Source organism: Physcomitrium patens, chromosome 21 (assembly GCF_059467195.1).
Source record: "Physcomitrium patens ecotype Gransden chromosome 21, ASM5946719v1, whole genome shotgun sequence".
Taxonomy (NCBI): domain Eukaryota; kingdom Viridiplantae; phylum Streptophyta; class Bryopsida; order Funariales; family Funariaceae; genus Physcomitrium; species Physcomitrium patens.
In genome coordinates, this window is record NC_143430.1 from 2,297,188 (window position 1) to 2,315,663 (window position 18,476).

General features: G+C 33.3%; 2 non-coding genes across 2 annotated transcripts; one reads left to right on the forward strand and one right to left on the reverse strand.

Moving 5' to 3' along the window:
• Positions 1 to 1,200: 1,200 nt before the first annotated feature.
• TRNAV-CAC (transfer RNA valine (anticodon CAC)) lies at positions 1,201 to 1,274 on the forward strand. Its single transcript has one exon. It is a non-coding gene; the product is annotated as a tRNA-Val (tRNA).
• A 15,128-nt stretch (positions 1,275 to 16,402) lies between these two features.
• On the reverse strand, positions 16,403 to 16,476 carry TRNAV-CAC (transfer RNA valine (anticodon CAC)). The gene has a single exon. It is a non-coding gene; the product is annotated as a tRNA-Val (tRNA).
• Positions 16,477 to 18,476: the final 2,000 nt, after the last annotated feature.

Here is an 18,476-nt window from a genome sequence, read left to right on the forward strand (position 1 = left end):
GCCGAGCTTGTGTCCTAGGCTTGCCTCTGCCGCTCGCATCACATATGCAGGTTCTGTGAACGCAGCTGACTGTGATGCAATGTCGCCAAGAAAGACGACGTTGGCGGTTTTTGTTTGTATTTGTTTCTTTTTTGGTTATTTTAAAATTCTTTTAAGTTTTTTAGTTTAAAATTTGTTGGAGGGGTTTCGTTGAAGGGACCTGAGTTTGTCACAATCTGCAACGCGATCACATCGAAGAAGGTTGCAGCGTAATTTCTCACTCAGAGACCGTTGCTTGAGCCTGATGACTAGAATTGGGACACTTGTTTGTACATCATAAGTGATGAAGAGTGCTTCTGTATTGCGGCTTGTTGAGCTGCGCTGGGCTTTTCATAGTTCCTCACGCCAGCAACGGCAACTCTGGTCTTGATAATCGTTTTAAATTACCAACATGAGCTATTCTTTTACCATTTTAGTGAGTGGCAAAGGACTCCGGATTGTCTAAATTCGAGAGCAATGACAACGTCTTAGCAGATCTTGACGTTAGGATTATGTCGAACGTGTGCCAATTGACAAGCAACTTGGCATGTGGTGCTGCATGTAGGGGGACGTCGAGACTAAACATGTCCTCCACAGAAATGTGCATGTTGTGAGTAGATCGAGAGCTCCAGGGGCGATTGGCTGATGGTGGCGGTGGTGGCGGTGTCGGCAAGTCCGTGTTGTGGGGTTCTCCGCGGAGAAGCGTCCCCGAGGTCACCCAGGGAGCAGTGACAAGGTGGGTGCAGCAAGCAAGGACGGTCCTGGGCCTGGTCCTGGTTTTCGATTTGGAGTACACGTCGCAACCACAGCGCCGGCGGTGCTCCGCTGCGGAGGGCAGCAGGGGACCAAGCATCGGTTGACCAACGAAGAGCCAGAAGATTGTTGGTATGTTTGTTTGTGCGTCGGTTAGTGGGTGAGTGGGTTTGAGGGTGGAGGGGGCGGCGACCCCCCTGTCTCCCCACCAGTGCAGTGGCTTGCCTCGGCCCGCCTTCCCCTCCGCTGCCTTGGACAGCAGCCTGGTTTGAGTTGCGTGGAGGAGGGTGGGGCTGTGCGGCATTCGGGGGGCTGCAGAGAGATGAGAAGAGAAGAGAAGAGAAGAGAAGGGGCGGGAGTGGAGGTGCGGGGCGATTGACTATGGCTGCGCGATGCGCCTGTGACGTGAGGCGCTTCCTCTTCGACTTGGTCTGGTTGGTGTAGTCGGTTATCACGCTAGTCTCACACACTAGAGGTCCCCAGTTCGAACCTGGGATCAGACATCAGCATTTTCATTTTTTCATTTTTCGCTTCCCACAGCTTCTCATATCTTTTCATGTCCCCTCTCCATCACACACCACTGCCTCGTCGCCCCGGACGTCGGTTTGTTGGTTCACTCGTAATTCCACTGTCTTGCTGTCCGGGCTCACGATGCCCCAGCGCCCCACAGCCCCCACACTCACCCGCAACTTTTCCGCTCCTCACATACGCATTTGCACTCCTCTGGAACCCACAATTCTCTGCCATCACAATCGACCGACCGGCTCTTCTCCCCTCCCTCCACCTACATCCTCAAACACCACACTTTTCTCACAATTCTTCAAACTCTGGTCCATCCTTAATCCTAGCCTCTCAACCTCCATTCTCTCTTTGCAAAATCTCACAATTGTTATCCCCAATTGGTAATCCATCAATACCTTGGATTGCCCAACAAACTCTCCATTTGATCAAGTGCATGTAAGTATAAATTTAAGAACACAAGTATAAAAAGCAAAGTAACATTTAAAGATGTATTAGAAGATTTAAAGACTTGTTATAATGTAGCATTTATTTATTTTTAAGAGAGTGTTATAAAAAGTTGAAATGCATAACATGAATAATATTTGATTGTGCAACTCATCAAGAAGTTATACATATTAGAATAAAATTAGTAGAAGACTAGATTATATAAGGCAAATGTAAAATTTTAAAATTCTAAGGAAAAAAACTATCAAATGGGAGTCTTTTTATTGTGTGGATATCTTCTTCCCTTTCACATACACAAATATTTATCAATTTAATATATAAAATAAAAAAAAATAATCAATTTTGTCATGTCTACTACCCTAGCATGGATAGCTTTCAAGTTCTTGAATAGGTGTGAAATTGCAAAATCTTTTAGGTATCTCTTCTTAGAGCTTGCAGCCATCTAGTAACATTTTAAGAATAGTTAAGAATGCATAAAATGCATTATTATGAAACTACATTTTCTTATAATATTGCAAATTTAAATACTTTCATGATGATAGTGTCTTTAAATCCAAAGGCATGTTTTCAAGTTCTCACATCCATCAAGCCATAACTTCTTCAAATTTGTCATGCCTTTAAATCTAGCATGGATGGTTTTCAAGTTCTTACAATTTGCAAAACTAAGTTGTTGAAGAGATGTGAGGTTTCCATATCCTTTTGACACCTCCTCTAAGTGCAAGCAACTATCTAAGAGCAATATTTGTAAAGACAAGAATGCATTAAATGCATCACTATCAAACTTCACTTTCTTACAATGTTGCAAATCTAAATACTCTAATGATGATAATATCTTCAAATCCAAAGACGTGTCTTTAAAGTTCTTTTATCCATTAAGCTATAACTTCTTCAAATTTGTCATGCCAATGAAGTTAGCATTTATTTTTTTAATATTTTTTGTAATTTGATAGATGAAGATATTTTAAGTTTTGACAAGCATTGTGAATTTTATTTAAATTCCAACATTCTTGTAGGTTTATTATTGTTATTGAAGACATGAGATATATATATATATATATATATATATATTTATATATATATTTTTATTACTATTTATTAATTTTGTACAATTTTTTACAAACAATTATTTTAAGGATTATGTATTAGCAAGTAGATTTGTAATGTCTTTTAAAATTTTGTAACCTTCAAGCTTAAAAATCTTTAATGAAATATTTATTCTCCATAAATATTTAATTTTTTTAGCATAGTAAAAAATTTTAAGCTTAAATTTTTAGGTACATCATATTAGACATGTTAATAGAAAATTTGTTTAAAAGTATTAAATTAATTAGTTATAGAACAATAATATTTTGAATGTTTTTACAACATGTAATGTTAGAAATTAGTTTTATATTTTTATGTAATATTGTTATAGTGTTGGCTGCAAAAAATTGAATTCTTAGCTACCTTAGTTTATGAGTAGATTTTATATATAAGCATATCATTTAGTAAAACTTAAAATTTAAAAATTTCTAAACTTAAATTTTATATTATTACATGGCTTCAATTATTTTTACAACTTGTAAAATAAAGATTCTTTATGTCAAAATCATCTTATAGCACAAAATACACAATTTGTTATTATTTATGAATAAATTTGTGCAAATATATATTAGCATATTTTACCAACATAATTTGTATGAATAGAATTCTATTGTAACATATACACAATAACATTAGATAATTTAATGGTTTTGGCATCATACTATTTGTATTTGATAATTAATCACTTTCATTCCATCTCCGAATTCCATCAAAAATAATTCTAAAAATTCTTTGAGCCATATCACAAAGCAAATCATAAATACTTATGAATCCAAAAAAATCTACTTTGATGAATAACTTATCTTCCAAAATTGTAATAATTTCTTTAGCATTCTTTAATTTATATTCAAAAAATTGAATAATCATATCTTACTTGGTATTTTCAAGCCATATATCTTTATAATAAAAACGTGACATATCTAAAAATACAGTCTTTTTTTTCTTATTAAGATCATTATAAATGGACACTAATCTTGTTCAAATGTTACTTAAGCGAGAAAATTTTGTAGCTCTTTTAAATCTTTGAATAATTAGCTTTTATACACAAATATTTTTTTTAATTGTATAATGATATATTATACAATTTATAACATCAAAAGATATTCAACATAAGCTTTAATAACTTTTTTGGATATTTTGGATAATTGAGACATATAGAGATGTACATCTTTAAAGGCATACTTAGAAAATATCTCTATAATTTTATTTTTTTAAAATAATACTAATTATATTTCATATCTTTTATTTATAATATTTTTTAAAACCTCCCATGTTTGCTTAGTAGCTATTAACTTGCTACTTTTTGTACCAAACATTGTAATATCTACTAATGGATATAAATTTTTTTGACTTAAAACATCATCTAAGATCAAAATAATTATTTTGAAGAATATTTGCCAAAAATATTTTTTTCTTCTCTAAGATTTTAAAAATCTATTTTATTTCATTATTTTTTTAAAAAATAATCCAACCACTATAATCATGATTTTTGTAAGAAGTATCTATTTTATTTCTAAAATTTTAAATTTTAAATTTTATTTTTTAAAAACAATTGAAAAATAATTATCAATCAAAAGTACAAACAATATTACAAAAAATTATCTCTTTGCTTGAGGGTGTTGGCATTTTAGAAGTTGCGGATTATCTTCCTCTAAACTGATATTTTTTCTATTATAATATTAGAGTCTTATCTTTCTTAGAAAGAGTAGATTACCTCTCTTCTTGAAGGTTTTAAGGCGTTTTAGAGGTTGCAGAGTACCTTCTTCTAAACCAATACTACCTTTACATAGAGTCATTTCTTTCCTTCTCTTAGAATAGCCGGAGGTCAAGATATTAGTATGATTGAAAGTTCAGAGTCCAAGTTGGATGCCATTATGAATGTTCTTGCTACATTATCACAGAGAATTGTAGAGATTGAAGGAATCATTGCAAGACTTCATAATAATGGAGCATTCGGGATGGCACAATCGAGGATTCACCAGCCTCAAGTTTCAACACCAAGAGAAGCAACTTTGCCTCTAGTTCAACAAGGACTATTGATCTTACAATGAAAAGAGCCTCGAATTAGCCTTCCAGATAAGTTTGATGGTATGCATTTCAAGTTTTGAGATTTTGTCAATCATATTAGATTGATAACAACTTTACAACTCAAACGCCATTCGACGGAGGAGTCACATGTTGGACTGGTTGGAACTTTGATCACAAGGCAAGCTCTATCATGGTTTGCTCCTTTGTTTGAGAAAAGATCGTCAATTTTGAACAACTTCAAAACTTTTTTGGAGGCGTTTGTGGAAGCATTTGGCAAACATGACAAGGCATAATGGGCTACAACAAAGATCCAGTTGCTACGATAAGGAGCACGCTCTACATTAGTCTATACATCAAATTTTAGTCAATTAGCATGTGACATCAACTGGGATGAGGAAGCATTGATGAATCAATTTTATTGGAGCTTGAGGAATGATGTGAAGGATTTGTTATTATCTCTTCTCGATCTACAAATGCTCTGCAAAGCCATTAGGCAAGCTATGAAGTGCGATAACCGCCTGTTCTAACGTCACCAAGATCAACGCTCAAGATAACATACGGCTCACCACGCTCCAATTATATTAGCAAGCAGCCTAAATTCACATTCAGAGGTGGAAGACATACAAATTGATGCGGTACGTGTCAAATTCCTAACTCTAGAAAAAAAAAAAAAACGGTGTATGGAGGAAGGACTATGCTTGTATTGTGGTGAAGAAGGCCACAGAGTTGAAAACTACCCCAAGAAGCAAAATCGACGCATTGTCAGGACTAGAGGTACATTTATTCAAAAAAACGAGGATGCCCAGCCACAATAGGGACCGTGCGGCTGGTCAATTCAATACCACAACAACAATCAAGTTCCTCTCTTTCCGCTCAATCTGCCCATTGTTTTACCATTCTTCTAACTTTTGGCCTTCAGAAACTAAAAATCTTAGTGTTATTAGATTCAAGAGCATCTGCTTGTTTTTTAAGCAAAGAATTTGCTAAGTGTCATGAGATTCCTCTAGTACAAAAACCTAAATCCGTTCATGTAGAAGTAATAGATGGACGACCTTTATTATTTGGTAGTGTCATCCATGAATCAGAACCTATGGAGGTGATGTTTAAAAACCATAGTAGTTATATTATTTATAATATTATTAGAATCCCGTCAAACCCTATTATTCTTGGTCTTTCTTGGTTAAAAATGCATAATCCATCCATAGATTGGAGATTAGGAAGGATGACATTTCTTATAAAACATTCCGAGAGTAAGCCTGTTAGAAGATCCCAAATCAAAAAACCCTTATTTATTGAAACAAGAGCGTTTGTAACATCGTCCAAGGAAGGTACACCATTTATCATTTATGTGACTCCAACTAGTAGAGAGAAGATTTTGACAACAAATATATCAAAGCAATATAAGGATTTTGAAGACGTGTTTCAGAAGAAAAATGCTGACATGCTACTAGAGCATTGACTTTACGATTGTGCCATAGACTTGCAAGAAGGAGTACAACCATCTTTTGGCCTAATCTATGATTTGTCGCAGACAGAGTTAGTGGAGTTGCGGAAGTACATTGACAAAAATCTAGCCAAGAACTTCATTCGTCATTCAAAGTTACCAACAAGGACACCAATCTTATTTGTGAAGAAGAAAGATGGTTTGCTGCAGATGTGCGTGGATTATCGAGGTCTCAACAAGGTGACAAAGAAGAATTGTTATCCATTATCCTTGATATTAGGTCTTCTAGAGTAACTTGGACATGCAAGGATCTTTACAAAGATTAATTTAAGGGCAGCTTACAACCTCGTACAAATCAAAGAAAGAGACGAATAGAAGACAACTTTCCGTACAAGGTATGGCCATTTTGAATATAATATCATGCCTTTCAATCTTACCAATGCTTCGGCAGTCTTTCAATACATGATGAATGACATCTTTTGGGAGCACCTTGACAATTTTGTTGTCATCTATCTAGATGATATTTTGATATTTTCCAAGAACGTAAAAAAGTATGAGAAATATGTTCATCTGGTCCTTGAAAAACTCCACAAGCAAGGACTTTATGCCAAGTTGGAGAAGTGCTTATTTAACCAAACTGAGATGGAATTTTTGAGATTCATTGCAACTACAAAAGGCTTGAAGATAGATCCTAAGAAGGTGGAAGTAATTGTATCATGAGAAGTTCCAAAGTTGATTAGAGATGTACAATGCTTTCATGGCTTTGTTAACTTCTATTGGATCTTCATGAAGAATTATTTTCAAGTTGCTACTCCGCTCACTCGGTTGACATGTAAAGACAAGCTCAAATGGAGACCTCTAGTGGAAAAAAAATTTCAAGATCTTAAGACGACATTTATTATGGCTCCAATCTTAGTACATCCTGACTTTGCAAAGGCCTTTAATTTGGAGACCGATGCTTTAGATTTTGCTATGGGAGTTGTACTTTTGCAGATAGGCATAGACAAGAAGCTTCATCCGGTTGCGTTCTACTTTCGAAAGTTTTCTGCTGCCGAGATCAACTATGAGATCCATGATAAAGAATTTCTTGCGATAGTGGATTCTTTACAAAAGTGGCATTACTTTCTCGAAGGAACTATGCATCTGGTGACCGTATACTTGGATCACAAGAATTTGGAGTATTTCATGTCGGCTCAGGTTCTGAATTGTCATCAAGCTGAATGGAATATGTTGCTAAGCAAGTTTGACTTTGTTATTACTTATCAGCTTGAGAAGCAACAAGGACTATCCAATGCATTATCAAGGAGATCGTATCTAGCACCAAAGGCTAGAGAAGCAACATTTGATCAACAGTGTACAATATTGTTGAAGTCGAAATAATTCAGGCTTTGCTTCGCTATAGTACCAATTGATGCTGACTTCCTCAACCAGGTACATACTATGACTATTGGGGATTTTGTAGCCCTCAATATCATACAATGTATCAGTGATGATAAGTTCAAGGTGGAAGGAGATCTTTTATACTTTGAGGAGCGGTTGTATATTCTTAAAGGACCAGCACTACTCCAATTCCCTAATCTTGATACAACTTTGCAACTGCGGAACATTTTGGATTCAATAAGACCTTAGAACTTATTTCTCAAGATTTTTGGTGGCTCCAAATGTGGATGGATGTCAAGGATTTTGTCCTCTCTTGTGACATTTGTTCAAGATCCAAGAATCCTCGACATCATCCTTATAGTCTTCTTCAGCCATTGCCTATTCTATATCGGCCATGATCTTCAGTTTCCATGGACTTCATTATAGACCTACCGCCATCAAATTCATTTGACATCATCTTTATTGTGGTAGATTGGCTTACAAAGATAGCACACTTTATCTTTTGCAAGAAAACATGGTCAAACAAAGACACAACAAGGCTCTTCCTTGATAGTACGTATCGATATCATGGTTTACTAGATGATATCATATCAGATCGAGGAATCCAATTTGTATAAAATTTTTGGAGATCTCTGTTTGAGATATTAAAGGTGGATATCAAGCTTTCTTTGGCTTTCGATCTTCAAACTGACGGCCAAATGGAATAGGTGAATCAAACTTTGGAGCAGTATTTATGATGCAGCATCAACTATCAACAAGATGATTGGACTACATATCTATCATTGGCCGAGTTTGCATATAACAACACCCTTCATGCGTCGACTCAACAAACACCATTCTTTTCTAACTATGGATATCATCCGAAGCTTGATTTGTTGAGTCCATCAACCAATAACAACTTGACAGTTGAAGGATTTGTGAAACAACTATCGGAGCTTCAAACTACGTTGAAGCTTCAATTACAAATCGCCCAAAAAGCTTACAAAGCGTCCGCAAATAAATTTCAAAATCAAGCACCTACTTTCAAAATTAGAGATAAAGTATGGCAGCTTTGACGGAATATCAAAACCAAGTGGCCATGTGATAAGTTGGACTACCGGAGATTGGGACTATTTATCATCGAGAAGCAAATCAATCCAATGGCGTACCATTTGGAGTTACCGGTTGCTATGAAGGTACATCCAATCTTTCATGTTTCTTTGTTGGAGCCTTATCGAGAGTCATCTTTTTCTAGAAGAGTGCAATGTCTGCCACCTAGTATTAAAATTGAGAACCACGAGAAATACGAGGTGGAAAAGGTACTAAATTTGTGACGTAAGTAAGGAAAATTGGAGTACTTAGTGCATTAGAGCGGCTATGATATCAATGAGCGCACATAGGAACTAGTAGAAAATCTTATCAATGCGTGGCAAAAGGTACAAGAGTTTCATCGATGCCATCCTCAAAAATCTAAGCCCCTTCGATGAAAGTTTTTTAGTGAAGTTCCTTCTCCTTGAAGCCTCTTAATCCTCGGCCTTACAAAGAAGAGAAAAAAGGAACCTCTAAAAGTCATAATTAGAGACTATAAATCTGTAACCTAAGCCCATTCTTTCATGTTTAGTGCTTATTTTTTCGGTCTGATATGGATAGCCAAGAGATAGATACTATACTAGTCATGTCTTCTCAACCAAGTATCTCACAAAGATGACCCCGAGATGAAGAACCGCTTGTACCATAAAGATGATGGAGGATACCTAATAACAGGTCGCTAGTGATTATGTTTGAGGTAGAACCTGCCTATGGTGATCTTCTCGAAGGAGTGTTTGCAGGGCATTTTCACAATGAAGACACAGAAGTTCATGCTTGGTCAGAAATCAAAGGCATAGGATACTATCGTTGGTTACAAGGACCAATGAACTACTTGTCATCCAAATAATAATTAGAATATATTACAAACACTGTATGACAAATTTTCAACTTCTTATGTTGATATTCACTTGCAATAGGAGTGCTTCTCGGAGACCTCGAAGCTAAAGAGGGGGATGATATCAAGGACATATACTAGGAAGTCATAGAAGATTCTAGAAGGTTTTAGAGAAGCTTTATAGTTTGTAGAAGCTACTTGAGAAGTTTTCAAGCTCGTGGAAGTTGCTTGAGAAGCTCCCCGCTTGTGGAAGCTGCTTGAGAAGCTTCCTAGCTTGTAGTATATATAGGAACCGAGATTGAGGGGATCCTCAGTCTCAATAACAGACCTCTTGGAGCTCGAGCTCACCTCTCTAGTATTGTTCTTGTACTCATCTAATTAATCTAGTTTTTGTTGATTCTTTTTAAGCTTCTTGTTTAGATTTTTAGCTAGTATTCTAAATTTGTGATACTTAGAAGTATTATGAAACTTTCAAGGAATTTTTTTAATATCATAAATAAAAAGAATAAAAGACATGCTTAATTGAACTTGCTTTATAAAAATTAAATCAACAATTAATGTTGATTTCATTGTTCAAAGATAAAGATGCTCTAGCTTCAAGAAAATTGTCCATTCTTAATTAAATGTAACATCTTTTTCTTTTGGTATAAGATAAAATCATCTAGAGAGTGCATTTGATAAACCTTGTTGTTTTCTTAGTTAATAAGTGATATTGGATTTGAATCTTGACAAAGACATATTCTAATGGATTTGATAGCAATTTAAAATACGTATTGATATAAAATATTTAAAATTCTTGTCATTTTTATACATAATAATTAGAGTAAGAGAACTTTCTAGATAATGGTACCATTCTTAAAATAAATCCACAATTGTATAAAACTCTTTGTTGTAGATCTTGTAGTAGATCTCTACTCCTAAAAAGTTTTTGAAATGAAAAGTTACTAAGTGAAGTTTATCATTTGTTTTCATTTGTGACAATACAATATCAGAAAGAAAGTCTAATGCATTTGTTTCTATAAAAAAAAAAAGCTTAGAGAAGTCAATGCAATACAAGGTTGGTGCAAAAACAAAAGATATCTTCAAAGCTTCAAATGTTGCTTCTGTTTTTTGATTCTATTGAAGTTTGTCTTTATAAGTTAAATGTATAATTGGAGCTATAACTTGAAAAAAGTCCTTGATGAAGATCTAATAGTAGTAGACAAATTTTAAAAAGCATTTGATATCTCTTACTATTTTTGAGATCTTCCAATTCATAATAGTTTGAACTTTCTTAGGATCCATCATAAGTCTATCATTGAAAATGATATATTCCAAAAAGTCAACTTGAATAGTATGAAATATACATTTTTTTTTTTTTTTTTAATCTTAGTATAGAGTCTTGCATCTCTTTGTTTTTGTAACACATGACAAACATAAAGTTCATATTTTTTTGTATTCTTAGAATACATTAAGATATCGTCTAAATAACACAAAAATAAAATCATCCAAAAATTCTCAAAAGACATCATTTATTAGATGTTAAAAAGCTATTGGTGCATTTATAAGTCTAAAAGGTATGACATTATATTCAAAATATTTGTACTTGGTTCAAAATGTAGTCTTTTATTCTTTTCTTTCTTTGATGTATATGAGATTGTATGTCCTTTGTAGATCTATTTTTGTATAGATCTTAGCTTGATTTAACTAATCAAAAAGTCCAAAAATCAAAAGTAGTGGATATATGTTCTTGATGGTGATCTTGTTGAGTCATTGATAATTGACACACATCCGCAATGACCCATCTTTTTTCTTCACAAATAAAATTGAAGCTCATGTTAGAAATTTAGAATGGTGTATGAAGTTTTTAGTCAAATTTTCTTCGATATACTCCTTGAATTCAGCCAATTCATTTTATAATAAACTATAGATTGGTTCAAATTGTAATTGAGTTCCTTCTTCAAGGTCAATTGAACAATCATAAGGACAATGGTCTAAAAGAGTATTTACATTCTTCTTCTCAAATACATCTTTAAAATCTTAATATTAACTAAGAATGCCATTTGAAGTCTTTTCTCTATTAAAAACAAGTATGGCATAAATAATATAAGGTGATCATTTTTTTGCAACATGCAAAAAATCTCTTATATCTACAAATATTCATTTGGTTGTACTAGACTTATAAATTTTTATTTAATTAACTACACTCTTAGTTATACTTTCAAAAAAATCAAGATTATAAGAATTTCAATCTATTCAAGTATTATACTTTTTTAACTATGATAAATCTAAAATGATTGGATTAGAAAGAAATCTAATGATATTAAATATCACAAAGCTATTATGACCATTAATTACTACTTTTAGAGGAAATATTTTATGAATAATTTTTTCTAAAGAACAACAAATGATTATCTATGACTTCTACATAAATAAGTTTTACTTTCTTTACTAAGAATATGTTATGTCTTTTAACAAACTCTTTATTAAAAAAAAGGATAAAAAGAGCTAAGGCTCTCAAATTTAGCAAGGCAGAGCCTTTGTGATATTTAGGTTTTAAACTAATATCTATTATAAAACAAAGAGAAGGTTTTGAGGGGAGAATAGGACCTTCATTAGGTATTTTATAAGGTTCTAATTGCACGGTCCCTATTATAGCTGAACAAACTCTTTTCTTAACATATTATCTTTTTTGATAATCATACTTCTCATGTTATCATTGTGTTGCTTCTTTGGACAATGTTGAGTAGTGTGCTTTGATTCTCTATAATATAAACATAATTCTTTTTAGTAATGACAAGTCTTTTTTTACTCAATAAGAGGTTTGAAATGTATTAAATCAATTTATATATCCTCTACTTTCAAAGGTATATGTTGAGAAGACATTGGTATTGCCATTGAATTATAATAATATTGTAGCTTATTTATGCAATTCTTAGATTGAAATTCAAAAAATTGATCATTACACTTTACAACAAAATCAATTGTTTGATTCAATGTTTGAGGATCAAATAAATTGAGCATCAATTTCTTTACTTCATATTATAATTTATAAAAAAAATTGGCTAAAAAATGCAGTATCATTTTACTTAATATTAATTATAAGTTATCAAAATTATAAAGCATATAATGATAAAAATTGATTTTCTTGTTGCAAAATATAGATCTTATTTTTTACAACATAAATTGCATCATATTCTTCATACATAGATTGAAACTTTGCCAAGAAATCTTCTAAATTATCTAATATTAGATCATGTTGTTTAAGAAAAGATAAAAACCATTACAAAAAAAAACTAAAAAGTAGTGTTTTAATAAACTTGACTTATGATCATGGAGTTAGATAGCTTTAGAGTTGAAGTTCAATTGTTAGTTGTACTTGATTAATGAATCCTCAAAACCTTGATCTTGTACCATCAAACTTCTCAAAGAAGGTAATTCTTGGTTCTCTAATACTTGAATAGTATTCCACCATAAGAAAAGAGACATGATTTGGTGTAGATGTTGAAGCAACTTCAATCATCTTTATATCTTCACTTTTTGCCATTTTTGTTCTTTTTTGTGGTGGTAAATTGAGTTGATGCATTGTAAGTATTAACTTCTTCAATTATTCTTGCATTTGTACTCTTGCACTCTTCATTTTGACAAGCTCCATTATAATAATACTTAGAGAAAAATAAATGTCTAATATCACTCAAGACAAGTAAAAGAAAGAATTTGAGAAGAAAGAAAATCTTAAAAAAATATCAATTTATAAGAGGATAATCCACAACTTTTAATATGCTTATATCTTATGAAGAAAAAAGAATAACTACTTTTAATCTAAAAAAGACAAAGCTTTGATATTGTAAGTATACTCTGATTAATTTGTCAAGTCAAAAACTTGATGAAAACAAATAAATAAGTGAGACTTTCTCAAAGAAATATGAAAAAAAAAAACATATATATATATATATATATATATATATATGTTAAAAAATACTAAAATCAGTATTATTAAAAGATAAAAAAAAACTAAAAACTCTTGAAATTAAATCAAAAACAAGAAAAAAATTAATGAGAGTGAAAAAGACTTCACTCTTGTTTTTATATACACTATCCACCTATGAGCTACGTGGTAACGTTCTATAGAATCTCCAAAACCTATTGACTTTGTACAATATATATTTTAACTTGTAAGATAAGTTTTTCTATATGGGCACCACATAATTAGCTTGTTTTACAAGCTACAAATACATGTGGTACGTGGTTAATTTGTTGATTAAGTTTCTATCCTACCAATCAACTAAAAACACATGTAAAGTCAAAGTACCATCTATAAACCTTTTAAGAAACTTCTTTAGAAGATATTATGTAGTTAATCTAATTTTACTTACTTTTATATATTTATATTATTTATGTAATAATTCCAATAAATAGATGTTCATAATAATAAGTTAATGATATAATTTTTATTTATATAAAATATATATATATATATATATATATATATAGATGTATTTTTTCATCAAAGTAGATTTTTTTGGATTCATAAGTATTTATGATTTGCTTTGTGATATGGCTCAAAGAATTTTTAGAATTATTTTTGATGGAATTCGGAGATGGAATGAAAGTGATTAATTATCAAATACAAATAGTATGATGCCAAAACCATTAAATTATCTAATGTTATTGTGTATATGTTACAATAGAATTCTATTCATAAAAATTATGTTGGTAAAATATGCTAATATATATTTGCACAAATTTATTCATAAATAATAACAAATTGTGTATTTTGTGCTATAAGATGATTTTGACATAAAGAATCTTTATTTTACAAGTTGTAAAAATAATTGAAGCCATGTAATAATATAAAATTTAAGTTTAGAAATTTTTAAATTTTAAGTTTTACTAAATGATATGCTTATATATAAAATCTACTCATAAACTAAGGTAGCTAAGAATTCAATTTTTTGCAGCCAACACTATAACAATATTACATAAAAATATAAAACTAATTTCTAACATTACATGTTGTAAAAACATTCAAAATATTATTGTTCTATAACTAATTAATTTAATACTTTTAAACAAATTTTCTATTAACATGTCTAATATGATGTACCTAAAAATTTAAGCTTAAAATTTTTTACTATGCTAAAAAAATTAAATATTTATGGAGAATAAATATTTCATTAAAGATTTTTAAGCTTGAAGGTTACAAAATTTTAAAAGACATTACAAATCTACTTGCTAATACATAATCCTTAAAATAATTGTTTGTAAAAAATTGTACAAAATTAATAAATAGTAATAAAAATATATATATAAATATATATATATATATATATATATATATATATCTCATGTCTTCAATAACAATAATAAACCTACAAGAATGTTGGAATTTAAATAAAATTCACAATGCTTGTCAAAACTTAAAATATCTTCATCTATCAAATTACAAAAAATATTAAAAAAATAAATGCTAACTTCATTGGCATGACAAATTTGAAGAAGTTATAGCTTAATGGATAAAAGAACTTTAAAGACACGTCTTTGGATTTGAAGATATTATCATCATTAGAGTATTTAGATTTGCAACATTGTAAGAAAGTGAAGTTTGATAGTGATGCATTTAATGCATTCTTGTCTTTACAAATATTGCTCTTAGATAGTTGCTTGCACTTAGAGGAGGTGTCAAAAGGATATGGAAACCTCACATCTCTTCAACAACTTAGTTTTGCAAATTGTAAGAACTTGAAAACCATCCATGCTAGATTTAAAGGCATGACAAATTTGAAGAAGTTATGGCTTGATGGATGTGAGAACTTGAAAACATGCCTTTGGATTTAAAGACACTATCATCATGAAAGTATTTAAATTTGCAATATTATAAGAAAATGTAGTTTCATAATAATGCATTTTATGCATTCTTAACTATTCTTAAAATGTTACTAGATGGCTGCAAGCTCTAAGAAGAGATACCTAAAAGATTTTGCAATTTCACACCTATTCAAGAACTTGAAAGCTATCCATGCTAGGGTAGTAGACATGACAAAATTGATTATTTTTTTTTATTTTATATATTAAATTGATAAATATTTGTGTATGTGAAAGGGAAGAAGATATCCACACAATAAAAAGACTCCCATTTGATAGTTTTTTTCCTTAGAATTTTAAAATTTTACATTTGCCTTATATAATCTAGTCTTCTACTAATTTTATTCTAATATGTATAACTTCTTGATGAGTTGCACAATCAAATATTATTCATGTTATGCATTTCAACTTTTTATAACACTCTCTTAAAAATAAATAAATGCTACATTATAACAAGTCTTTAAATCTTCTAATACATCTTTAAATGTTACTTTGCTTTTTATACTTGTGTTCTTAAATTTATACTTACATGCACTTGATCAAATGGAGAGTTTGTTGGGCAATCCAAGGTATTGATGGATTACCAATTGGGGATAACAATTGTGAGATTTTGCAAAGAGAGAATGGAGGTTGAGAGGCTAGGATTAAGGATGGACCAGAGTTTGAAGAATTGTGAGAAAAGTGTGGTGTTTGAGGATGTAGGTGGAGGGAGGGGAGAAGAGCCGGTCGGTCGATTGTGATGGCAGAGAATTGTGGGTTCCAGAGGAGTGCAAATGCGTATGTGAGGAGCGGAAAAGTTGCGGGTGAGTGTGGGGGCTGTGGGGCGCTGGGGCATCGTGAGCCCGGACAGCAAGACAGTGGAATTACGAGTGAACCAACAAACCGACGTCCGGGGCGACGAGGCAGTGGTGTGTGATGGAGAGGGGACATGAAAAGATATGAGAAGCTGTGGGAAGCGAAAAATGAAAAAATGAAAATGCTGATGTCTGATCCCAGGTTCGAACTGGGGACCTCTAGTGTGTGAGACTAGCGTGATAACCGACTACACCAACCAGACCAAGTCGAAGAGGAAGCGCCTCACGTCACAGGCGCATCGCGCAGCCATAGTCAATCGCCCCGCACCTCCACTCCCGCCCCTTCTCTTCTCTTCTCTTCTCTTCTCATCTCTCTGCAGCCCCCCGAATGCCGCACAGCCCCACCCTCCTCCACGCAACTCAAACCAGGCTGCTGTCCAAGGCAGCGGAGGGGAAGGCGGGCCGAGGCAAGCCACTGCACTGGTGGGGAGACAGGGGGGTCGCCGCCCCCTCCACCCTCAAACCCACTCACCCACTAACCGACGCACAAACAAACATACCAACAATCTTCTGGCTCTTCGTTGGTCAACCGATGCTTGGTCCCCTGCTGCCCTCCGCAGCGGAGCACCGCCGGCGCTGTGGTTGCGACGTGTACTCCAAATCGAAAACCAGGACCAGGCCCAGGACCGTCCTTGCTTGCTGCACCCACCTTGTCACTGCTCCCTGGGTGACCTCGGGGACGCTTCTCCGCGGAGAACCCCACAACACGGACTTGCCGACACCGCCACCACCGCCACCATCAGCCAATCGCCCCTGGAGCTCTCGATCTACTCACAACATGCACATTTCTGTGGAGGACATGTTTAGTCTCGACGTCCCCCTACATGCAGCACCACATGCCAAGTTGCTTGTCAATTGGCACACGTTCGACATAATCCTAACGTCAAGATCTGCTAAGACGTTGTCATTGCTCTCGAATTTAGACAATCCGGAGTCCTTTGCCACTCACTAAAATGGTAAAAGAATAGCTCATGTTGGTAATTTAAAACGATTATCAAGACCAGAGTTGCCGTTGCTGGCGTGAGGAACTATGAAAAGCCCAGCGCAGCTCAACAAGCCGCAATACAGAAGCACTCTTCATCACTTATGATGTACAAACAAGTGTCCCAATTCTAGTCATCAGGCTCAAGCAACGGTCTCTGAGTGAGAAATTACGCTGCAACCTTCTTCGATGTGATCGCGTTGCAGATTGTGACAAACTCAGGTCCCTTCAACGAAACCCCTCCAACAAATTTTAAACTAAAAAACTTAAAAGAATTTTAAAATAACCAAAAAAGAAACAAATACAAACAAAAACCGCCAACGTCGTCTTTCTTGGCGACATTGCATCACAGTCAGCTGCGTTCACAGAACCTGCATATGTGATGCGAGCGGCAGAGGCAAGCCTAGGACACAAGCTCGGCGGTGCTGTTGGATCCGCGCCCCTCGAGCTTTTCAGCTGCGACAAGAGCCCTCACAATCTCATCATCAGCTGCAAACAGAAGTGTGGCGTCCCTATGATTTTCTCCAACCATATAAATAAAACTATTTGCTTCTTTACATTATTTATATTTTTCTTGATACATGTAACTTAACAAAGAATTTTGCAAACTATCCAAAACCAACCTTCAATGTATATGTCATGGTCTTGTATTATGATTCCACAATACTCATTTGTTTTTCTATTCATTGTAATTGCCAATTCTAACATTGCATTAATTTGAGTATTTAGCAATTTCTCGTTGATTTGATTGAGTCACAATTTTTTTTTATTCTATATTTTCATATTTTTACATACACTTGCAATACCATGTCTTCCTATACATCAATAAATTTTTTGTTTAGCATCCTTTGCTTTGTATAGATTATATAAGAAACTCTTTGATTTTCTTGCAAAAAATTGTTCAATCATTTTGTATAATTGATCTAAAATAGATAATTTATCAATGATTCACAATCATCAATAATGATTGACAAAATAACACAAACATTCATGTACAACAACAACCAATAAAACATCATAAATAAATATGAAAAAGGTAGAATAAGTATTTGATATGATTTTATCTTTCAGCAGTTTGGTTGTGTTGAGGTGCACTTAGAAAAGAACTTTTCCTGAAAGACATAGCGCGAAGACACTGTCAACCTACATTTAGAATTTTTTTGACAACATTTAAAACTATATCATTGTTGAATTTGATAATACACCTATCGATTCACATCT